Source organism: Mauremys mutica, chromosome 4 (genome assembly GCF_020497125.1).
Source record: "Mauremys mutica isolate MM-2020 ecotype Southern chromosome 4, ASM2049712v1, whole genome shotgun sequence".
NCBI lineage: Eukaryota > Metazoa > Chordata > Testudines > Geoemydidae > Mauremys > Mauremys mutica.
The window spans coordinates 137,396,136-137,421,759 of NC_059075.1; the positions used below are offsets into that span (position 1 = coordinate 137,396,136).

The following is a 25,624-nucleotide window of genomic DNA, read 5'->3' on the forward strand; positions in this document are numbered from 1 at the left end:
TAGGACTGAGGGACAGGGTCAGACCTCCACTTCCCAAGAAACTTAAAAACAAAGTTCTCCCCAATTAACCCTCAGCCTGCTCCATCAAATATGTTTGGGTCCAGTCCCTGTCAGATCAATCACCCATCCATGGCAGCGCGAGGAGATTTGGAATCAGTGTTCTATAAGGAGAGACTTGGATGAAGTGTCGGAGGCTGCATCTTACTCCTCTCTCATGAGTCTCATTAGAGCTGGGCAAATAATAGATTTCTCAGTTCAAATAAATAAAATGTTTCAGCTCAACCCCCGAAACCAAAAATTGTGGGAATTTTTGTCAAATTGAAAAGTTTAAAAAATGATGTTTCATTTCAATTTTGATCATTTTAAATATTTTAAATTTTTTTAGATAATATTGAAGGACATTTCTAAACAAAAAATCACTTCAAAGCGAAAAACTGAGATGTTCCAATTTGAAAATGTCAAAACAATTATTTCAGATTTTTTTCAGATTTTTTTTTTGAGGGAGGGGCTTTCACCTAGAACAACCGGGCAAAGTCAACATGACTTAGCAAAACTTTCAGGGTTTCTGAATCTGCATTTTTTTGCCAAAAATATTTCAGATGAAAATTTTCACCCAGCTCTAGGTCTCATCTCGCATGTGAGCTACCTAGCCCCCGCACTTCCTCCAGATCCAGAAGGAACCCAGTACTGAAGGCAAGAGGAGATTGGAGGGGAATTTAAGCTGAGGAAGCATGTGGTAAAGAGCAAGGAGATATTTTCATGCAAGGAACTAATGGAAGCACCGTTGGTTGGAACATTGGCAAGCAGAGAATAACCTTCCCTGTCCAATTTCCTAGGAACAACATTGTACTGGTCCCCAGGCACCTGGATAGATGTTCTAATAGGTCTTTTCTATTGTTAGTTTTATGAAACATCATTCCATTAACACTTACATAGAGAACATGCATCTAACCCACTGCAGGGAGGTAAACAAGGGATTGAACCTTGCCTCTGTAGTACTGAACACTCGAGCCTCTGCCACATGAGCTAAAGCACTAATTTGCACAGGCACTAACGGTAGTAGGCTTTCATCTTGTTACGTTGCCCAGCCACAAGAGCAGGATGCGACACACACACTGTGCACATGGATTGCATGTGCATTTTCTTTTTTTCTGACTTTCTTTCCCCTCCCCTGTGCTGTCTTCCTATTTGAATGCATGGAGGGGGACATTAAGAGTCCACAGCATAGGACAATAGGCAGCTCTCTCTCCCATTGTTCTCCCACTTGTCCCTGGTCTTTAAAGTCCAAACATGTGAGGGATTGTTAACCACTTGAGGCCGTATTTCTCCCCTTTGTTGAGTGCCGTGGAGGTGGGGGTCTTAGTAAAGCTCTATCCAATGCTGTCTCCGGAGACTATAAAGCATTAGGCCATAGAGATTCATGGCCTTGCTCTCTCGCCTGCCCTAAATTGGTCAGATAATTGTTTAGCAGCTCTGGCAGGAAAAGCTTACAAGCAGTTAGGCTTTTATCATCTGTAAACCTGCTAGATTCCCCCACCTCCCTGTGAAAGGGCTGCCTCTGCCCCACAGTACTGGGGCAGCACTGATTCTAGGCAGCACTTCCCAGGGAGCGTGGATAAAAGGTTGTGGCATGGGTCCAGGCAGTCGCACCGGCAATGTCAGGGTAATAGGGAGTGCAGGCCTGGCTCCAGGCAGCAGCTGCAGATTTTGGGGGTTGCATTAACATACACAGTCCATAGTCCTAACAGTTCAGTGCACCTCATTAAACCCTCACCACTGTGCCTCTGTGAGTCTCCAGGTATTTTTAGTCCCTGGGCTTGGCACACTCAGAACGGATGATAGTTACTGATTCAGGTGGCTGTTTTGGTTAGTTAGGGGTTCTGTAAGAATCCTTTATTCATGCCACTGTGCAGTTACTCCTCTATACCCTACAACGATCCCTGCGCCCTCCTATACTCCATGCACCCACATCAACGTGGGGAGGGATAGCTCAGTGGTTTGAGCATTGGCCTGTTAAACTCAGGGTTGTGAATTCAATCCTTTAGGGATCTGGGGCAAAAATCTGTCTGGGGATTGGTCCTGCTTTGAGCAGGGGGTGGGACTAGATGACCTCCTGAGGTCCCTTCCAACCCTGATAGTCTATGATTCACTGTAGCTACAGCTGCACAATAACACCCACAGAGCGGAGCGCTGCTGGCTTCTCATGCAACATCTGCGGCAAAGGCTGCCCTTTCCAAGGCACTCTTACAGCGCTCTGTACTTACTGGGTTCCCCATGGCTGCCTCTGGGGCACAATGCAGCATAATAGGTTGCAACCAAAGTCCTGTAGTGGCACCAAATCTTGTATAAAGGGGGGTTAAATGAGGTGTCTAAGACAAGGTTATGGTTTGCTGGTTATAAATATGGTGTCTATATGTGTGTATCATTTTTGTAGTTGAAGTTATGAATATTGGCTCTATACTGTCTGTACTTCAAATTTATGCTATGCTTCTGGGTAACATCTCAGACAAGTTGGTGTCAGCTCTGCCTAGCCTGCTTGATGGCCCATTAAGGACCATCAGCTATACAATTGACCCATTGAGAAAAGGCAGTTATGCCTTGTAACTCAGCAAAGTATGCAGGAACTTGCCTATGTGACTCCAGACTCCATTTTGCTGTAATATTGCACAGTAAGAACAAAGAGGTGTTCTTACACCTGGAAAAGACTATAAAAGGCTGATGCCTCATCTCCGTCTTGTCTTCAATCCTGCGTCTTACCTCTGGAGGGACTTTGCTACAAACAGAAGCTCTAAACAAAGGACTGAATGACCCATCCCAGCTGGGGATGTACTGTACTCCAGAGACCTAATTTGAACCAGCAGTTTATTCTATCACTGCTACAAGCCTGAACCAAGAACTTTGCCGTTACTGTATGTAATTGATTCCATTTAACCAATTCTAGCTCTCATCTATATCTTTTTCCTTTTATGCATAAACCTTTAGATTTTAGATTCTAAAGGATTGGCAACAGCGTGATTTGTGGGTAGGATCTGATTTGTATATTGACCTGGGTCTGGGGCTTGGTTCTTTGGGATCAAGAGAATCCTTTTTTCTTTTACTGGGGTGTTGGTTTTCATAACCATTCATCCCCAGGACGAGTGGCACTGGCGCTGATATTGGGAAACTGGGGTGTCTAAGGGAATTGCTTGCAGGGCCGGTGCTACCATTTAGGCCAACTAGGCGGTTGCCAAGGGTGCCAAGATTTGGGGGTGCCAAAAAGCGGCGCCACCCCCCCCCAAATTTAAAGCTGTTTCAGCGGCCGCTGCGCTGGGAGGGAGAGGGAGTCTGAGCCGCTGCCGGCAGCCCAGGGGTTCCCCTGTGTCAGCACGCCGCCGGCAGCTCGGGGGTTCCACCGCGCAGTCGCTGCTTTGCTTCTCCCGCCTCCCAGGCTTGTGGCGCAAGGCCAGGGGGTGGGGAGCTTCCGCGGGGGTGCCTCAGGGCGGGGGGGGGGCTGCCACAGGGCTCCTCACCTCTGCTCCGCGTCCTCCCCCAGCACGCTGCCCCCGCTCTAATTCTCCTGCCTCCCAGGCTTGCGGCGCCCATCAGCTGTTTGGCGCAGCAAGCCTGGGAGGAGAATTAGAGTGGGGGCGGCGTGCTTGGGGAGGACGCGGAGCAGAGGTGAGCTGGGGTGGGGAGGTACCGCATGGCTCCCTGAGCCAGGAGGTGGGGAGCTGTCAGGGGGGGGGCGCCTCAGGGCAGGGGGGGGGTGGGGAGCTGCTGCAGGGCTGGGGGGGGGGCGCGAGGTGGAAGTTTCACCTACGACGCGAAACTTCCTTGCACTGGCCCTGATTGCTTGTGTGACTGGTGGTTAGCCAGTGGACTGAACCCAAAGTCCTCTTTGTCTGGCTGGTTTGGTTTGCCTTAGAGGTGGAAAAACCCCAGCCTTGGGCGGTAACTGCCCTGTTTTAAGCAATTTGTCCTGAATTGGCACTCTCAGTTGGGTCCCGCCGGAACCAGCATCGTTACACTTTGGCATCAGCTCTTCATCCCACCTGGGCCTCTGTTGGCCCTGGCTAAGAACACCTGAGCAGCCCCTCTACTGTCTCAGCCTGGCCATGCCCAGGATTGGCCATGCTGGGGCGGAGCTCTCCTAGGTAGAAATAAGTGGCGTGGTGCCCCTCAGGATCTGGACCCATAGAAACAGGGCACCCCTTTGGAGTGTTTCCTGCGCAGTGAAGGAAACGTGCAGGAACCTGCTAATCCCCACCCTTCCCGCCTCCTCCCCTGCCAGTGCTTAGCTTCTGTTGCAGAAATGCAGCAAGAGCAGCAGCGTCCCCGTCACATTACAGCTCTGAGCAGTGATGGATCACCCCAGGCCCGCGTTGTGCTGACTGCTACAGCATCGCCTCCCCTTGCGCGGGGCTGAGGCCTCACAAACATATGGCTGGCGTAATCGAGTTGAACTCTGATAAACTTTAGTCTCCCTGCGAAGAGATAAACTGCAGCAAAGGGGAAAGGGAGAGGGAGGGAGGAGGGGGAGACGGAGAGAGACCTCAGCAAACTGCACAAGATGCACTTGTGCTCCTGTTGACAAACTTCCTTTTAAGGGCTCCTGCTGGGCTGCTCAGAGCGCAATAATCCCATTAAACTGCCATGTGCTTTTTTTTTTTTCTGGTCTTCCCACTTCCCTTACTGCTGCCACTTACAGAGGCGTCTGCCTGAAAAGAGACTCTTCCTCCATCATGTTCAGGGCAGGAAGGGTGGAGGGTGTGGAGAGATCGTGGGAGAGCAAGGTGTCTGGGTGATCTTGAGGCTGCTTCTGCACTAGCCTCAGCTCCAGTGCTCTTTAGAGCAGCCTCAAGTAACCACACAAAACGGGTGGTGATTGCTAGCGTGCATCCTGCTCCTGCCAGTCCCCCTCCTGCTCCTCCTCACACACCCCTACACTGCGGCCAGCAGAGGGGAGGGTTGCCTAGGAAGCTACATCAGCTGAGGACTGCCCCCTCCTGTGGGGATAATAACTCTTCCTTTCTCTTGCTCATTTAGACTATGTCTACACTGAAAATGCTACAGTTGCAGTGCTGCAGCTGCACCACTGTAGCACTTCAGTGTAGACACACACTACGCCAACGGGAGGGGATCTCCCATTGCTGCAGTTCATCCACCTCCCCAGGAGGTGGTAGCTAGGGTGACAGAAGATTTTTTCCATTGACCTAGCATTGTCTAGGTTTAGGTCAGCTTAGCTATGTCTCTGAGGGGTGTGGATTTTTACTATGCCGATGTACATTTCCAGTGTAGCCCAGCCCTTAGACTGTGAGTTTGTCAGGATAGGAACTGCCCTTGCTCTGCATCTGTACAGAGCCTTGCACAACGGGCTCCAATCTTGGTTGAAGCCCTAGGTGCAACCATAATACAAATAACAATGGGCTGTGAGACCTGCCTTGATGGGAGACATGAACTCCCATCCCTCCATATTTCCCCTGAGGCAAAGCATTGTTCAGAGGCCAAACTTCCCTCCTCTCCGGCCACGCAAGGCCCAGACTTGGAGCTCTTAAAGGGTCAACCTCTGCCCCCAAATAACAATGGAAACAAAGAATGTCCATGGTAGGACTCCCCTCAGCCTCTGCGATTAGATGTTGCGTTCGACTAACAAACCAATCCCTCTTCTTACCCACAGAAGAGAGAAAAGACAAAGGCCACGTTTTTCAAACACAAGGTGCCTAAAGTTGGGCACCTGAGTCCATATTTAGGCACCATATTAGTGGCTTCACTTGCAAAGATGTCAAGCACCCTTGGATTTCCCACTGACACATCCCCCCACAAGGTCACAGCATGCAGGAAATCTAGGCGGGTACCGAGAGCCTCTGAGAGAAGGACCAGAGAGTCTCTTTGCCTATCATGTGCCATGGTGATGGCCGTGGTCTCAGAATCTGAACAGAGTAGAGCAATAGCACAAGGTTTCCATACCATTCCAGGCTCCGTCACCCATTGATATAACAGGAACTTGCCCATTGTTCACACTCTCTGCCCTGTGAAAATGAGAGCAAGGAGCCAGGAAGATTCATTCCTTAGCTGAAATAAAACTGAGATGGGTGGTAGAAGGGGATGGGGAGGGAGCCTGCTGGTTGTCATTTATGTGTTACACAGCCTAGAATGAAGTGTGCCTCATTATTTCTTAATTAGGAACTGAAGATGCCTGTAGGTAGCATGCAAAGTCATTTACTGTTTTATTGCACTGTGCCAAAAAGTGACTGCAGGGAGAAAGGGGAAGCGACTCTGAAGTGGGAAGAGCCGCCTGAGACGCTCGTGTTTGAGTTGTAATGTCTCCCCAACGCTGATGTGTTTCGCTGGGCGCGGTAGGGGAATAATCTCTGCAAATGGAGATGCTGATGTCAGAAGTGTGTGGATGTAAGAAGAGGTTTTGAGTGGTTCTCTTTATTCCTGAGGCTGGGGAGCAAGCAGAAGTCAGCAGCGCTCATTTCTTGTTAATGGCTTTTTCCACCTGTAGATCTCAAAGCACTTTGCAAGGTGGGTATTATTATCCCACTGCTGCAGAGAAAGCAATGCCCCACCGTAGTGTTGCCAACAGCCCCTTCTATGAATGTGGAGTCCAGGCCAGAATTTAGGGCGTGACATTAGGCAGCACAAGATGTGTCAACCAGTCTGGGATTCAGAGAGAACCACATGTATACCCATTATAACGCAGCCCTGTCTCTTCTCTACCACAAGAGAAACAAAGTGACTTGCCCAAGTGGCATAGCTGGGCATTTAAGGCAAAGATGTAACTTTACCTCCTAGAATTCAGGACAGCTCCAGGTCCAGTCCCAGTCTTGTGGGTGAGATGTAAAACCAACATCTTAGCCACTTGTAGTCACTGATTAGCCAACCTCTGCCTTCTGTGGGGTTCTTGCACCTTCCTCTGTAGCAGCTGGTGCTGACTACTGTCAGAGATGGGATCATGGATTAGATAAACCTCAAATCTGACCCAGCCTGGCAATCTCTATGTTCCTACTGAAGAGCCCATGGATTTTTTTCACAAGGGTAGGGATTGTTAAACCTGCTGTTCTCTCTGAATACCAGGGTATTAACTAATTTCCCCCTGCAGTTCTAATGGGATATAATATTTCTCTTCATTCCCTGTCCTAAACTCTGAGCATACACTGTTAAGCTGCTGTGAGGTTCCTCCCCAGAACTGGCTGCATTTGCAGTGGCTTGCAAAGACAATGCCTGCAAAGCTGTCAGGTGTTTTGGGATGAAGGAGGCTGTAGAAGATATTAGGGTCTGATCTAGCTCCCATTCCAGTCAATGGGAAGACTCTCATGGGAGCTGGATCCGACCCCCACGGCAGCTAGGGGAGAGCTGATAGGGCACTTGCTTCTTGGCGTTCCCAAAGTGCACATACTCACTGCATGATGCCTGCAGTCTGTTCCTGCTTGTTTGCAGGGAGTTGTGGGCTCAGAGTCTGGGTTTTAGGAGGCTTTATTATTATTATTATTATTATTATTATTATTATGATTGTTATCTTCAGTTTGAAAGCCTGGCCCTACAGGGCTGCTTGCTGGAGTCTGTAAGAAAGACAAGCGCTCGCTGTGTGACTGGGAATTCAATGTCTGAGCCACGTGACACCTGCTGGAACTGCGGAGGCCTGTCACACCAAGCAGCACTTGGCAATTTACTGCTTCAGACCTTGCTCCCTTCAGCTGACAGCAGCTGAGATGCAGCCCTCCTGATGCCAATAGCCTCAGGAGATCACCACCGATACCCCTGAGCAACAGGGTCTGTCCTCACCTGTAGCACTCAGAAGCATCGCTAGCAATGCCAGAGGTGCATGAAAGAAAGCAGCCTCCCTACTCCGCCCGCCACAGTACCTCCTTCTGAGACATACCCAGGGACGTCCTGCAAAGCACTCAGCAGCACGGTCCTTGAGCACAGCTGGATCCACTCCCTGTCCCCGAGCGCCTTGGACTCAAATGAATGTTCCCCCCTTTTCTTTCTGCGTTCAGAGACGTACTGAGGGGAGGTGCTACAACTGGATGGCAGCACCTTCCTGGCAGCTGGGCTACTTACGTTGCTGCTGCTTTCCTGCTCTGTTTGGAGCCAGAGATTTTAATTTCCTGGATTTCTGTATTCCATTTACTTTGCTCCTCGGCCCTTTTCCTTTCCTGTATGGAACCTGCCAGAGGCCCAAGTGAAGCGGCAGGAGCAGGCAGCAGCTTTCTTTCTAAATAACAGAGTCAGGGCAGCCAAGGCATCTGACCTGTTGCCCGCGGAAGTCAGTGGAAAGATTCTCATTGATTTCAGAGGGCTTTGGGTGCACCCCCTCAGGCCCAGCTCGGCCCACAGAGATCTACAGCATGGGGGCATGTGGCTACCTTGATATTATTTGCATGTGACAAAACGAACAAGATTCTTGCCCAGGCAGAACGGCTGAGCTACAGACAACGTGCTGAACTGGTTGATCTCCATGTGTTGTTTAACTAGTCCTTTAGTCTGTTGTGCCACAGCTGTTTGCATACCCAGAGGGTGGCTTTTTTTTATTACCCCCTTGGAAGGAATCTTATGTCATCTCTAGAAACACTGCAGCAGCCCAGCAGCACTGCTGAAGCGCTTCAGGGTAGACACACCAGCGATGGGAGGGGTTCTCCTGTTGCTGTAATTAATCCACCTCCCCTATAGGCAGCAGCTAGGTCAACAGAAGAATTCTTCAGTCAACCTAGCACTATCTACACCGGGGGTTACATTGGTTAACTGTGTCACTCGGGGGGTGGATTTTTCACACCCCAAATTACATAGGCAGGTTGACCTAACTGTTTAGTGTAAATCTGGTCTTAGCTCCTTACTTCCACACATTGAGAGAGTGCAAGGAACATGCATGGGACATGCAAGAGTGTCCTGAACTAGGCATGATAGTCCTTTCATGTTTCTAAGACCTGATCGACACTACAAAGTTAGGGTGACCCAGCAACATCACTCAGAGGTGTGAAAAATCCACCCCCCGGAACAACACCGTTAAGCTGACCTAACCTCTGGTGTAGGCAGCACGAGGTTGATGGATGAATTCTTCTCTTGACCTGGCTATTGCCTCCTGGGGAGTTGGATTACTTATGTCGATATGGTAACCCCTCCCCTTCGCCTAGATAGCGGCTACACTGAAGCACTACAGCTGTGCCGCTGTAGCATTTCAAGTGTAGACAAGCCCTTAGATATTCCTTATATTAGACACTGGATAACTGATGCACCATCTCTGTGTGATCCATGCACTTTAATCACTATGGGGCTTTCCTGCAAAAATCTCTCTCTCTCTCTCTCTCTCTCTCTCCTTCCAAATGAGAGCTCTTCGTGACAGAGAAGAGAAATGAACAGGTCAAGGGAGCCTCCTGGTGTCACTCCAAACAGAGCTCAGGGTACAAACAGTCCTTAAGAGCTGGAGGACCTGAGAATTTGACAGTAACAAATCGAGGGGTCAGGCAAAGGAAGTGGCTGAGGTTATAAGAGTGACTGCTCCCGCCCAAGGTGGCTAGATTTCATCTCCACTGTCAGACAGATTCACTGGCTTGAATGGTGATGGCAAGATGTTGGCCAGGTAACTGAAGGCTTTTAGCGAAAACAGATGTGGTGCTCACTGTAGTCAATGCCCAACCCACCTTCAGTACAAAGGGAAGGTGATTGCAGAGAATACAGGCTAAACATTCACAGATAAATACTGTGATTTTCCCCCATCCCCTTTTCCGTACACAGACAAGTCTTCTCTTAATTTTTTAAAACTAAATGTTGGGATGAGTCTAGAAGTGAGGGGCAGAGAGCAGTACACATAGGGGAGAGACAAGTTTCCCCTACACAGCTTAGGCTCTGTGACTCAGCCATGACATGCAACCTGTTTCCTTGCTTTTCCAGTCTCACTCCCCCTACTCCGCTGTCAAGACACCTCAGTCCTCACTGGTAGCACCTGCTGCCATTTCTGGTTTCTCCTCAGCAGGGGCCGGGCACTTGTCAAGAACTAAAACATCTAGTGACCCCCCACTACTCAACCCAGCTCACAGCCCCACCGACTGCCTGGGCCACCAAAGTCACCCGCTTCTGCATTTCATAAAGGTGTCGCCCAGCTCCTGGGCTCAGGTAGACCCTTCTGTTGTTTCTCATGCCTTAAAGATGAGATTTAGCTACAACAATCCTATCTATAAATATATATGTCCTCTTAATTGCAAAACTCCATATGGTGAAAACAACAGGGCTCTGAGATAGGAGGGGGTTCCAGGCAGCCAGGAAGCCAGCAGCCTCCCAGCAGGGTAAAGGAAAGGGCACATTGTGGCAGCTACAGCCAGGCGAATGGTGTGTGCAGAAGGCCTGCTGGGCCTCAGGTCCATACACGGGGGATGATGGCATCAGAGCCGACTGTGCCAGCATCATGAGGAAGTTGGGAGACCCAATGTGGCATTCTGATGGAGGGGAAAAGGAAAATCTGCCAGCTCCCAAGTATTCCTCCTGGAAGGAAGAGCTTAAAGAGAGACAAATAGAAAGAATCAGCTAATGTATGTTTTGGAGGGCAGCAAGGCATAGATTTTTTCACTGAAAAGGAAAAGAAAAAGAACCGTGCTAATCCCTACAGCCCACCCTGACACTGTCTGCTTTACACCTCCCATTAGCCACCTCATTAAATACACCACGGAGCCAGTTCCAGGATTTCTATTTGCCAAATCAATTGTAAATACACTTCCTTGACCTTGAGCATTACGGCGCCGAGCTGCTGGGATTGTGCTTATGAGACTGAGTTGATATGGCTGGGAGTTAAGCAGAGATACCATTTCTCCGGGGGAAGATCACCGGGCAAGACAGCTCTGGAGCAATTCCATGGCTGCATGGATTTCACAGCAGTCATTTGTCCCTCCTTACTACGACCACATGAATTTTCATCGCTCTCAGAAAAGACAGAGCTCGGGACCATGTGTTATGAAAACACAAGCCTGACTCTTGAACTAAAGGAGCACATCCACTAGCTGGAATAATATTAGGAATGAGGGTCTAATCTGAGCATCTGCAGCTCCCATTGAATTACTATTTATTATTTGCATTACCGTAGTGCCACGGGGCCCCAGGTGTGGACAGGACCCCACTATGCTAGGCGCTGTACAAATACAGAACAAAAAGTCCCTGCCCGAAAGAGCTGACAGATGGAGCAACCTCTGAAAATCACAGCCTTCCTCTATAGCCATGGTGAGCTGCCGCCACTAGAGGGTGACATGGATATCAAAACAATAGGCACCTTACAAATATCATACATTAGATAGATAATCCACTAATCAACAGGGCCGCCTGGGGGGTTGGCGCAAATGGGGCAATTTGCCCCAGGCCCCGGCCCCGCAGGGGCCCCACGAGCCACTCCGGGTTTTCGGCGGCATTTCAGCAGCGGGCCCTTCACTCGCTCCAGGTCTTCGGCGGCGGGTCCTTCAGTGCAGCGGAAGACTCAGAGCGAGTGAAGGACCCGCCGCTGAAGTGCTGCCGAAGCCTCAGAGCGCCGCCCGGTGAGTGCAAGCGGCGAGGGAAAAAAAAAAAGCCGTGATCGGCGGCAGCTCTACCGCCGCTGCTTCATTCTTCGGCGGCAATTCGGCGGCGGGTCATTCCCTCTGAGAGGGACCTGCCTCTGAATTGCCGCCGAAGACCCGGCCCTGTCCCAGGCCCCCTGAATCCTCTGGGCGGCCCTGCTAATCAATAGCTTGCAATTAATTACTGTCGGTCCTCATTTGCACAGTTTCATAAACTCACAGTGTGGGGACCAAAGTTTGTAGTAGTCGAAGGTCTGACAAGGCCCAGAGGACTGTTTCCGAATGCTTCCTGCACCCCCAAACATTGCTCAGGGCACAAACAAGGCACTGCTGTCCCTGAACAGACTAGTTACCTTGTTGTGTTTCTATAAATTAACCTTTTTTAAAAATGAGGATAGTTTATTGGCCTATTGTCCAACCTCCAGCATGGAGGAGGAGGACCGGTGGGCTGATTTCCATCTGGCCCTACTCTTTGACCTACCCCACAGCAGTTTTCATTGGGGGGTGTGTGTGTGTGTGTGTGTGTCTCTCTCTCTCTCTCTCTCTCTTTCTCTAAGGGATCATACACAGCCTTCTCCCCCTTCCCGCTCCCAGCCAGATATACTAAGAGGGGAGCAGGAGAGAATGAAGCAGAGATAACGATAGCCGGAATGAGAAGGAACCAAGAAAATGAGAACAAGAGAATGAGAGAGGAGAAGATGCAGAGAAATAATGAAAGAGGAAATAAGAGAGAATGAAAGAGACAGACAGTGAATTAAAGAGAATGAGAAATGACTAGAGATAATGAGAGGGAGAGAGAAAAGGATATGAGCGAGAGAGGATGAGGAAAAAAGGCCGAGAGATCGGGAGAGAAAGAACGCATAAGAACAAGAGAGATAACAGTTAAAGAAAGTAGAAGCCTCTTTCTGAAAGGGGAAAAAAATGCAATGAGAATGAGAATTGATGAGGCGCAGAGAAGGGAAGAGTCCTCTCATCAGCAAGTTTGCCAGATGAAGCTAGGAGATAAATCACAGAGTGGAAGGAGCCTAGGTCTCAGTGCCTGCTCTGCCTGCCTCTCTCCCTCTGTCATCTGTCTAATAGCCCGGCATTGGGAGATAAATGGTTGCAGCTGAGTCCCAGCCTTCCCCCCACCCCTCCCTTACTGCAGTGAGAAGGGGCTGTCACATACTTGACTGCAAGAGTGCCGCCTGGCTGGTGCTGGGAGAGGCTAGGTTAGGATCAGGGGCGGCTCCAGGCACCAGTGCAGCAAGCGCGTGCCTGGGGTGGCAAACCGGGGCGGGGCGGCCTGCTAGTCGTAGTGAGGGCAGGAGTCGGGGAGGCTTCGGGGATATTTCTGTGGTCCCACAGCTTCGGCGGCAATTCAGCGGCGGGTACACCGAAGGCGCAGGACTGGCAGATCACCCACAGAACCACCGCCGAAGGCTCCCTGACTGCCGTGCTTGGGGCGGCAAAAAACATAGAGCCGTCCCTGGTTAGGATGATGTGAAGAGAAGCTGCCCTGGGGATGCTTATGAAGGACACTACGAGGGTCTTTTCTCCTCTGTCCATTTGATCATTGATGAGTTTGTGATGGTGAGTTCGATGTTTAGTCAACAGAAGGAAAGAGAAAGAGAGAGAACGGCTCTGTCTACACTACGCAGCTTTTAGCGGCATGGCTGAGCCAATAAAAGGCGCAGTGTAGACAAAAAACTTCCACCCTCAATGAGCGGTGTTAGTGTTCTCGGCGGGAGAGCGCTCCTGCCAACAAAGCACCGTTCCCACCAGCACTTGTCGTTGACAAAAACATTTGTCTGGGGGGGGGGGGGTGTTTTGTTAGCACCTCTGCACGACAAAAGTTTTGTCTTTCACTTGCCAGTGTAGACAAAGAGAGCAGAAAGGGAGCGAGCGACAAGGTAGAAAATGGGTCAGATTCAGACTTGATGTAAATAGCAGCAACTCAATTGACTTCCCATTTCACCTCTACCAGGTCTGAGATGGAAAGCTGCCCTGGTGTGATATAACCAGCAGGCTTGGCTGTGGGATGGACAGATTTGCGAGCTGTCTTTTTAATCCATCTGCCTCTCCAACGTGCCACATGCTGTACTGGCTTCCCATCCAACCAGACCTGCTTGAAAATCCTGGTTCTGATCTCTGAGGCCATGTTGGGCTGGTCCCTGGACACCTTAAAAGACTGTTCCTCTTTGTGAAATATTGGAACAGTTGTGCTGGTCTGGATCTGCCCCTGCTTTTCATAATTTTATTGGGACCCAGACATTACAGTGATGTGCACGATAGATAGATAGATGCATGCTTGTTTTGGAAACACGGACGATTCAAAGACTATTGTCAAGTATCAGAGGGGTAGCCGTGTTAGTCTGGTTCTGTAGAAGCAGCAAAGAATCCTGTGGCACCTTATAGACTAACAGACGTTTTGCAGCATGAGCTTTCGTGGGTGAATACCCACTTCTTCGGATGCAAGAAGAATAGCATCCGAAGAAGTGGGTATTCACCCACGAAAGCTCATGCTGCAAAACGTCTGTTAGTCTATAAGGTGCCACAGGATTCTTTGCTGCTAAAGACTATTGTGTTAATGTTATCAATATGTCTCTTTATGGGGTGGTTAGTGATTGTATTTCCGACTCAATGGGTGAGCTAAAAGATGTTACATGAAGAAACTAAAGGCACTGGGGGGTATTTAATACAACCCCCCAGTGCTGCAACAATGCAGGTAACAAGTCTTTTGAAGTTTTGCCCCTGGGGAAATAGCAGGGACCAGTCTGACCTGGCTCAAGAGGACTTAACAGACAAAGGACCCGAAACAGTATAAAAAAAGGACAGCCCTAGCCTGGGAGATGGGCACTGTCACTTGAGCCAAGAACTGACATGAGTCGGCGACCAGAGAAAGGCCCTGTAAGGGGACCTGAAGTCCTTTAAAACCTGCCAAGGTCTCCACTGGAAGACGGGTGACCATGCAGTAAGCTGAATAGGCTGTTTGCTGTTTTCAAGTTGTGTTACCGTAGAAATGCTTAGGCAGAAAAAATACATGACTAGATTTTGTAAAGAGCCTGGCACGCTGGGTGATAGCTCTTGTGAAACTCTGCTCTTTTAAAAAGCAGTCCCAAAAGACCCAACACAAAGCTTACAAGCAAGGAAATGAAAAGTTCAGGCTACCAACAGGAGATGCCCTCTTCTCCTGCTCCTACACCCACCTGGCATGTAGCACAACCACCACACTCCACAAGGAGCATGCTACAACCTTATGTCTCAGGCGGGAATCCAGCCTCCGAGAATCCTTTTCCCCAAATGCCACCCAGCCACCTGCACCAGACACACAACAGACTCCCCCCGCCCCCATCACCTCCTTTTGGCGTAGTTCTACATATACACCAGGGTCTGGGCAGAAGCTGAATGAACTCTGGAGACTGGACTCCCTTCCCAAATGTTGAAGAAGTCCCTCCAGATCAGGCTACATCTATACCACTTCTGCAGCCACTCTATCAGCATACGCATCCCCCTGTTGCCATATGTAACTGTCTCTCTAGCTCTCACGTGCTCTGTGCCTCAGTTTCCCTATCTGTAAATGCAGATAATGATACTGACTTCCTTTGTAAAGTGGGAGCCTTCAGGTTACATGGCCATCCATGCAGAGCTTGTCCCCAGCACTAAATCTTCATCCACAGAAAAGAAAAGAAATACTCATGACATAAAATTCAGGCTCAGTATAAAAAGTGATTGTATCCAAAGGCTTAGAGTGGATGTTAATGAGAAGAACCATTCCTCTCCAGCAGCATTCTGGTGTGTAATTAATATCCTATTTGGCTTCGTATTGTACCCAAGGCAAAGGCAACGTTTCTGCTTTGGGCAAAACTTGCAATGATTGCTAGCGACTGACCCCGAAGAGCCTCTGCTAGAATTATTCAGTAATGATTTGTAAAGTCTCCAGATGAGCTCTGGGTTAATAATGTTGGTTAATGAAGTTCTTCCCATCCCCCAAGTCTCGGGGGGGTTCGGACTACGTGGACCTACTAGTTGACTGACACTTTCTCTGGATTTTTTTCTCTCCATTCAATCTCAAAATGTTTCCAGGGAATGAAGCTTCCGTGATTCTAATAATAGAGCCTGGATGGGACTTGGAACTGGAGTCTTAAGGGCAGACAAGCCATGGACAATTTTGCACAAGAATTAGTGGCCAGCTTCTATGGAATAAGGATTAACCAATCTAAACCTTCTCCCAAATCTCAATCCATAATGTCCTGCAGGTTTGAGACGATTTCTCCTTCCCTGTCTTCCTTCCTTGTAGCTGCTCTGCAGGGTCCCACCCAGGCTGTAAAGACCCCAGGAGTTCAACCAAAGAGGCCGGGCCTGCACTAGAAACTTTGGCAATAAAATAATGTTGGTTGGATGTGTGTGATTTTTTAATGACATTTTGATACTGGCAAAATCATCGCCCTGTTTACCCTGCGCTAAGCCAGGAGAGCGTTACCCTCTTTGCTGCTTTTCATAAAAAGCATAGTCGCAGGTAAACCAGCATAAAAATCCTTTGCCAGTAGAGTTTATTTTGTTTGCGGAACTGGTATAAGCGATGCTGGAAAAAAGCCCTTTTTCGCAGGTAGAAGCAGCGTCTACAGTAGAATGGGTTGCCACTATAATTATACCGATACAGTATTGGGGGCAAACTTTTTTTTGCGTAGTATGCCACACTTTGGGCCTGATTCTGCAGTGCTTTATTCCTTGGGAAGTCAATTACACCAGAATCGGGCCCCTCAGAATTTAGATTTAAAATGACAGCAACTGCATGGTAAACAAATCCCAATGGATCATTAAATCACATGCGTTCTGGATCAGCCACTCATACAACGGCAATGCTAATAGTATCTGTTACATAGTTGTTAATCTGAAATAAATGTTTGTAATGATCCTCTGTTACTTAACATACAATAACTGTCTTATTAAATCTCAATTAAACTGTGCAGGTCAAGTGCTCAGCTGTGGCTAATGCTGACAGGAGCTGCGTGTGATTGTAGTTCCTCGGGCATCATGTTGAAGAGCAGATATATCCTTCAAATATCACTTAGTAAATCAAAAGAGCTGTCGGGGTTCTAACTTATGGGGAATCTGGGGTGGTTAATCACCTAGCTAGAAATTCATCCCTGTGCAGAGGCCTAGGCATCACTCAAGCCTTATTCTGAAGGCTTACGCAGGACTAAAGTGATGCACCAGAAATAATTACACACCCTGAAGAAGCATGTGAAAGATCCCAGGGTCAGATTCTGCTCTCAGTTATCCTAGTGTAAATCTGAAATAATTCAACTGACTTCACTTGAGTTACTCCGAGTTTCAGTCACGTAGCTGAGAACACAAGGTGGCCCTAAAGGCCCAGCTCTCCTCCTGGCAGTTTTACACAAGCGTTTCTTCACTGGCTTCAGTCGTTTTCCACCAGTTTCACCAAGAGGAGAACAAAACCTTTAGTGAGTAATTGTCAGTATTGGACCCCTGAGTAACCATTTTACAGTAGCTGCAGCTGCCCACACTGCTCATGAATAGGAAGCGGCATCGATTCCATGCAGAATACATGATACTTCAGATGGGGAACCAGTCCCAATATAATAACCATCTCCAGTGTTCTCCCAATACACCAACCAAAGCTTGTTTTTGTGATTAAAAATAGATCAGCTACAACTCTCCACATAGGGTGACCAGACAGCAAGTGTGAAAAATCGGACGGCGGTGGGGGGGTAATAGGAGCCTATATAAGAAAAAGACCCCAAAATCGGGACTGTCCCTATAAAATCCGGACATCTGGGTACCCCTATCTCCACATTATTTTTCATTTGTTTGGAGGCCTCTGCATTTCCTGGCTTCAGCCAGGATCAGAAAGAGCAAAACATTACAGATATAGTTTAACCTCAATGCTGTTTTGGACTCGATGCTAAATTACTAGAATTCTCTAGTTATAAACATCCCATTGTGATAGGTGCTGCACATACAGTGAGAGGCACTCTCAGCCTTCAAGAGCTTACAGTCCGAATAGACAAGACAGACAAAGCATGAGAGAAAGACAGGATTATTATCCCCATTTTACAGATGGAGACCTGAAGCACAGAGAGATTCAGTGATTTCTCCAAGATCACACAGAGACTCTGTGGCAGAGTTGGGCACTGATCCCAGCTCTCCTGGTCCTACTCTTTTGGCTTAACTACATCCTTCATTTAAAAGAGGTTTGTTCTCTGTTTAATGAACTATTTTTGATTGGTTAATGCTCTGGAACTGGGAGTCAAGACCCTTGAGTTCTGTTCCCACTCACTTTGTGACGTTGGGCAAGTTACTCAGGGCTTGGTTTTCAGACATGCAGAGTAGCCACGATTCCAGCTGACGTCAATATAAGCTGCAATATGAGCTTTGGAAACCAGACCCGTAATCTCCTTGTACCTCAGTATTCTCATCTGTGAAATGGGGATTGTGATATTCTAACAGCAGTGTTTTGAGGTTTAAATCACCGAGTAAGGTGCTTTGAGATCTTCATGTGGAAGGTGCAGAAAGACAAAGTGTTACTATTGGGACATTCCAGGGTGCAATCCAGACCTGTGAGGGGCTGTGTCACTACCTGCCCTGCAACCTTGGGTGCCTTGTTGTAGCTCCCAAGTGGACATTCAGCATGCAGCTCACATCCTGTGCGTCTGTGTATAGCTATAGCCCTGGTTCAGCAACTCTGACCCCAGCAGCCTGCTTGCAAACCCCAGCCACACTCCGGCTTCCACCAGCCTTCGTTACTACTTGCAGGGTGACCCCCATTACACTCCCAGTCCCGAATTTCCCCCAAAACATGTGTTCTGCACTGTCCATCCCCCTCCTGGGCCATTCTGATATTATAGGTCCATTACCCCTCTAAGGGTTCAATATGCAACAGTTTGCTACTTTAACTGGAGTTACCAACCAATTCAGTTTTAACACAACACTGGATTCGTTTTGATTAAAGAATCAAACATGTTTTTTTAACTACAAAGAAAGAGATTTTAACTGATTACAAACATAAGGCACTAAAATCAGAAACGGTTACAAAAGAAACAAAGATAAAATACTTTTCTCATAACTAAGACTTAGCAAACTAGTCTTGGTGCAAGGTAAAAGTCCTACAACATGTTTCCAGCTATAGGGCTGACCAAAGTCTCAGGTCAGAACCTCTCTCAAAGTCTAACAGGTGATTCCTTTGTCTCCTTAGGTGAGAGAGAGACAGAGAGTCCCTGGGTTGTGTTTGCCCCTCGCTTTTATAGTCTAGTCACTCTTTGAAATGCATCTTCCTAAGTGCTGCCCCTAGATAAAGCTCCTTCCCACTGCGAGGACGGGAGACATGGAGTCTCCTGGTGAAAGAGGTTCCATGTTTGTTAAAATGCAGATTGATCTATTCCTGTCCCCCTCCATTGCCAAAGAATTGCCACTTGACTGGTGATTGCCAATCAACTGTGAGGTCACCTGACTTGAAGCATCAGTTTGTTCTTTATCTTTGAGAAACAAGTTTACGCCCCCATTTCCCCAACTTGTCTGGGAAACACATTTCAGTCAAAATTTCAGCTTATGTTCATAACATCACATCTAATGTTGCTATGCACATTTCACCATGATGTTATTGACCAGGGAGTTACCACTTTTCAGATGATGCCTCAGAAGGCATATTTTGTACAAAGATGATTACAATGGGGTGTAGGGTGTGAATACAGGGGGGCATTTGGTCACCACTATGATTAAAGCAAGACCGTGAAACAGAGCCTGGAGACGTCTTAGGTGCAGCGTAAAAAATGTGTCGAACCTCCCCTGTAACATGGCAACTGACTCTCCTGCAGCGGCTGTAGCCTTCCTAATCTGTATGCTCTGTCACAGCCTTGTGCCATCCATTGGTTTAGCTCCATGGCAACACCGTGGTCTTTAAACACAGGAGTTTGTGCTGTGATCGCAAACGGCATTAGGCAATTTAATTAAGGAGCTGGCAAAGGAAAAAACTTTTGTCAGTTTTATTAAATTCCATTGTATTATGCAGCTCGGCATCTCTGCTATCTGCTTAGAAGGATAAGAACATGCTCCCACACCTTTTCTTCTATTTCAAACACAGCTAAATAAAACACAAGGAAGGATGTGGGGGAGAAAAGGCACTCTGTCATTGGTCAGTGGAAATCCCCTGTGTAGCATTATTCCATGTTGGCTTGGCTCTGAAAAGCCGTTCCAACCAGTATTGGCCACTCCATCCTCCCTCCAGCAAGACGTGCAATACACATCATCCTTCCTGCAGGCATCTGTAGCCTAAAGTCAGTAAAGATGTCTGCCCCTGAGGCAGAGTGTGTCTCCTTCTTTGGCCAGCCAGCCAGAGAATGAGGCATGCTCTAGTGAAGTGAGCACAGAGCTGGGGATTTTAAACTCCCAGCTCTGACACTGAGTCGCTCTGTGATCTTGGAGCCAAACCTATAAAGGTATTTAGGCACCTAACTTTCACTGAAATCAATGGGAGCTGTTTGCTTAAATATCTGGGGGCTCTGGGTCTTGGGCAAATTACTTCTCCACTCTCTGCCCCAGTTTCATTCTCAATAAACCAGGAAAGATAATACTTATTACTGGATGATGTGGTGGGTGGCAAGGAATCATTAGCTTGTGGACCAGATTCCCTGCTGGTGTAACATCCTTGGCTCCAAGAAAGAGACTTTGATCCAGTGTTTGCAAAGTGTTCTGAAGATGTAGAGCGCTACGTAAGTGCTATTGTAACACCCATATTGTTAACTGATCTACACACAAAAACTGTACCGCTTTAACTATACCAGGATAGGGTCTGTCCCAGTGTGGACACAGTTATACCAGTGTAAGGGCAGGTCTACACTAAGGGCGGGGGTCGAACTAGGGTACGCAAGTTCAGCTACGTGAATAGCGTAGCTGAACTCGAAGTACCCTAGTTCGAACTACTTACCCGTCCAGACGCCGCGGGATCGAAGTCCGCGGCTCCAAGGTCGACTCCGCCACCGCCTTTTGCAGCGCTTCCGGAGAAGCGCTTCCGGAGTTCGAACTATCGCGTCTAGATCAGAGGCGATAGTTCGAACTCCAAGAAGTCGAACTCACCGCATCGACCCGGACGGTAAGTGTAGACTAGCCCTAAGAGTGCTCACAGTGGTATAGCTTATTCCCACAAGGGAAGGAGAATAAGTTATGCCATTGCTATGTCTGTCCAGACACAGAAAGGAGGCACAACAAATAAGTTCAAAACCCATATTCACATACTTCTTATTTTTGGATCTTATTTGTTTTAAACACAATTAACCAATTATTGTATTTTTTTTAACCCTTGTATTTTGTGCAGCAAGACACTGGGATGTTCTTCGCAGGCCTTCTCCCGTGGATCTCCTTGTAGGGAGGGCAATAGCACTAATTCTGTTTGTCTCGGAGGAAGCTGGGAGATGAAAAGCTGCTGTGTGAGCTCGTTAAACAAACAGCCAGAACTGGCTGTGCCTTGTTATCTTTCTGAATCCTCCAAGAGCCGATGGGCAGGAACAGTGCCTGGTTCTTATCCTGATTTCCTCTCCCGGCTTTGTATGCTTTTTAATGAGAAGGACTATACAATATTTTGTTTGGTCTTCAGTTTTGCTTTTGGCCTTTGGGAAGGGGACTTTGTCCTCTGGCTGCCTTTGAATATATCCCATAGGCCTCTGGGGCTCTTTGCAAGTGCTGTACGGGAGCTAGTCTTCTTTACCAAGGGGGATATAACAGATGTGATGAGAGGAGTCTTGTAATTAAGGCACGGACTTGGGGGATCTGGGTTTGAGTTCCCACTCTGCTACAGACTCCCTCTGTGACCTTGGGAAAGTCACACAGGGACCGATTTTCAAAATTACTCAGCACCCATCACTTTGGTGCGGATGCATCCAACGAAGTGGGTATTCACCCACGAAAGCTCATGCTCCAAAACGTCTGTTAGTCTATAAGGTGCCACAGGACTCTTTGCTGCTTTTACAGATCCAGACTAACACGGCTACCCCTCTGATACTTGACACTTTGGTGTGATTTTATGGAGCTCAGCATGTTGGGGGGTTAATTTCCTCAAGTTCCCCATCTGTAAAGTGGAGGTTCCTTTCTCCCACCCTTGTCTATCTTGTCCACATGAGTCCATACAGCACCCACCACAATGGGGCCTTGATCTCCATTGGGGCCTCTAAGTGCTACCTTAATACACATCGTCATATGAAATGTTGGGGTCAGAAAAAAGATGTCTGGTGAAAAGCATCAGTGTGATCCCCTTGGGAGTGGTGATTCCAGGCGTAGTTAGATGGAGGAGACCAACCATCACCAAAGCTGCATGGATCTAAAGCTCCAACCAAAGCCCCAAGCTAGTGGAGTAAGAGCGATTCTGGAGCTGTCCTGGACTCAGTCTAGTGAGCAGGCCAGAGCAGCCCCTGCACGGTAACTGGGTACAGCACCTAAGTTCCTGTGTGACAGCCACACCAAGAGCAAAGGCTAGTCTGTCGCAAGGATAGCCAAAGAATTAAATCCTTTTGTGCCATGCTTCAGCCAGTCCAGTGTGGAAGGTTTCAGAGCCAGCCAACACAGTGCCTCTTTCACTGGACACACAGGAATTAAAACACCCCTGATGAGTGTGTGAGTGCCGAGAAATGGGGAGAGGAAGGGATCAAGAAAGGGTAGAGGAGATAAAACTGAAGCGGCACAAGGAGAGGGGAAGGGAATGGAGGAGAGAGAGAAGAACACTCTCCAATGGGGAGTCGAGAAAAAAGGAAAGGGAAGAGCATGGCTGATGCAATGCAGTGACTCGTCTGTGCATGTGTACTGCTGCCTGCTACTGGATACGGAATAGCGGTGATTATTAGTTTGTTATAGTCTCACCCCTTACTTATTGGAGGCCTAAAAAGGCTGTACAGAACTGTGTGTGTATACATGGGCACATGCCACTGCCCCCACTGGCTAGAATCAGCTCTGCTCAACTGTGTCATAGGCCCAGTACTGCCAACAACTAATGGAGATTCTCCTTTAGCTCACGTAGTAAAGGGCCTGTGGGCATCAGTTCTGAGAGCTTCAAATTCTACTGCCCAAGCAGTATGCAAACGACCGTGATGCTTGTGTATGTGGGAAGCCTCAGATCATTATACATGGATAAGCAGGCCTGAAGCTCTTTCTTTTTAGCTGTGAAACCCTGGGGCCATCTCATTTTATCCCAGAGACTCACAGGGCTAGTCTGCAGGTCATACGGTTAACGTCTGCATTTGTAAATGTCTTGCAAAAGCAAACCGAAAAAAGCTGGCTGATCTTGACTCTGGTTTTCCTGAATAAATAAAAGGCTGGGGAGCCAGAGTCTCAGTCTCAGCTCACAGCACAATCGGTCTTTACTCTGTAAAATTTGCTTCATTTAACAAAATTCATGCTGCATTGGACTGCATCACGTTGCCTTTTTGGAAGCTTCATAAATGACTAGCAATCCTGCCGGGGCCTACTACGAATTGAACTCTTGCCTTATTTGGGCACTTAGGCTGCGGCTACACTAGGACATCGAATGTGCATTTCTCAGCACCAGTGTTACAGTTATGATGCTTCACTTGGCCACAGAAATAAGCATTGCTAGCAAAAAAAAAAAAAAAAAGAAGAAGAAGAAGAAGAACTACTGGGGTAGAAAAGGGCAAGACACTGCAAAATAAAGACCCACAGTAGCAAGTTTCAAAGCCCAGGTCAAATGACTCAGGCTCGTCGGGTTTGTGCTACTGCACTAAAAATTTTAGGAGTGCAGATGTTCTGGCTCCGGCTGGAGCTGGGCTCTGAGACCCACCCCCTTGGCCTTGTGAAACTGAGGTAGCTGACTTTGGGTTTGTTGCAGTACCCTAAGATTTCCTGGAGACATCTCCTCCATATTCCTGATCCGACCTCTGGAACAGCCAGTTATGAGATCAGCCCCCAGCTAATCCACCAGGGGTATTACACTGAGTCGGGCAGGACGCTGGGAGTTTTGTCAGTGCTGGGGGGAACCCCGCACAGCACAGATGTGGGCTAAAATAGTTGAAAGTGTCTAAGGAGCCTAAATCCAATCTTCAAAAGTGACTTAGTCACTTAGGCCCAGATTTTTAAGGCATTTTGGCGCAGCTGTGCTCAGCATTGCAAGGCCTAACTGATTTAAGGGCCTAAGTCTCATTCAAAGTCGGTGGTACTATGGCTCCTAAGTGCCAAAGTCAATTGTGAACATGGGATTTAGGCTCCTAAATCACTTAGCTGCTTTAGGAAATGCTACCGATGATCACCAAAGCTCAGGATTATAGAGTCTCTGTGCCTGGATTTCAGCACATCCCGGTGACTGGGGACACAACACTAACCCCACACAGACAGATTTTCCAAAGAGCTCAGGGCCAGGCTTTCAAGCCCTCAGTACTCACAGCTGGGGCCTGATCTTTCAGAAGAGCTTGCTGCACCGTGCACGGCACTGGGCTGTCCTGAACAACATTCTGGCCATTTCGTTAGGTGTCTAAATGGGGGCTGAGGTACTTGGAAAATTGCAGCCGTAGGGCCAGAACACAAGCTTGTTGAAGCTAACGGGAGCCTTTCCCGTTGAATTTAGTGGGGTTTGGATCAGTCCAGTAATGCCAAGCTGTCAGCTCTGGCTCTGAAACAACATGACCAGAGAAAAATCCCTCCGACTCAATAATAGATGCAGGACACTGTTTATGATAATGCTGGCTATAAAAACGAAGAGAGATTTGACTATCTCCCGTTTGCATGCACAGCGGATCAGAACTCCCCACACATCTGTCAGACTGAGCAAACCCGATCCTCTCTTAGAAATTCAGATTAGCTTCACATAAAGGATGCAGTGGGATGGCAGATGGACCATGTCTCATGGTGGGTTCTGGGCTGTCCTTTGGCCCCAGAAGGAGACAAGGGGCAGTGGAGAGGCAAAAGTGGGACAGAGGAGGTTTTCCTCCCCCAGCAGTTGCGGGTGGGCTGTGCCCCGGCTCGGGCTGGGAGCACCGTGCGTGGCGCAGGGTCTCATGCCTTCCCGAGGAGGCTGTGTTTATACTTCTTTTTGTTTAATTTTTTACGGAAAAGACGACGGCCAGCTGTAGGCAGGGTGGTGGTGGTTGTGGTGGTGCTGAAGATGCTCTGCCTAGGGGCACGTAAGGTGTAAATCCGGCTCTGTCTAGATCCTGAATTTGGATGCTGAGGTTGGACCGCATGCATGCAAAGCTGCCATTCATGGGATGGACACTGTGCTGATCGAAATGTGGGATAGTCACTGGGGTTACATCAGCTGTGTATTTCCACCCTGGCCTAAATGTTGATCCTAGCAGCTCAGTGTCTGATTTGGAGCTGCTATTGAGGATCCCCACCTTTGAACACTGGACTCCCCACCCTGTTTCTTATTAATCCAGGGAAAGCGCAAGGGAATGACACTGTCTGCATGGACACACTGGAGAGAATACAGCCAGTGATGAGCTGCCAAAATCTTAACAACCGGTTCCCTATAAAAAGTTCTGATTTAAGGGAGGGGAGCGGGGGAGGAGCCAGGAGAGACATACCTGTGGGCTCGGGGGCCCCTGCAGGGCCTGGGGCAAATTGCTTCACTTGCCCCCCAGCAACCCTAGAGCTTGCAGCCCCCTCCCCCCTTACCTTGCCGGCAGCTCAAAGCAGTAGGACGACTCAGGAGCTCAGCTGAGCTGTCCAGCTGCTGGCCATGCTGCAGCTCTGCGCGGGGTGGCTTGGGGGAGACATCCTCATGGGGCCACGGGCCCCTGCAGGGCCTGGGCCAATTGCCCCACTTGCCCCCTCCCCTCCCCTCTGGCCAGCCCTGGAGCTTGCAGCAGCCCCCCCCACACACACCTTGCCGGGACTCTCAAAAAGTGGCAGCAGGACAACTCCGGAGCTCAGCTGAGCTGCCCAGCTGATGCCGGCCACGGGCCACGCTGCAGCTGGGGGGAAGTGGGGGAAGGGCCGGGGGAGCCTCAGCCTCCCCAGCTGGGAATCCTGGGAGCAACAGGATGGTCCGGCCCGCGGACCGGAGTTCTTTGCCCATTCTCTGGCCCTTTAACAACTGGTTCTCCACGGAGGTCTAATTTTAGCAACCGGTTCTTGGGAACCTGTGGGAACCAGCTCCAGCTCACGAC

General features: G+C 48.7%; 1 protein-coding gene across 4 annotated transcripts in view; it reads right to left on the bottom strand.

Moving 5' to 3' along the window:
- Positions 1-25,624, bottom strand: part of LRRN2 (leucine rich repeat neuronal 2) — a 97,594-nt gene that overhangs the window by 12,849 nt on the left and 59,121 nt on the right. Inside the window, exon 1 of one of the 4 annotated variants that reach the window (XM_045017151.1) lies at positions 6,771-6,893. The exons of 2 other annotated variants lie outside the window; for them this stretch is intronic. The gene's annotated coding sequence lies outside the window, so the exon portion shown is untranslated. Of the gene's footprint in view, positions 1-5,946; positions 6,073-6,770; positions 6,894-25,624 lie in introns of those variants that run through there. One more of the 4 variants, XM_045017152.1, reaches the window with a different exon arrangement.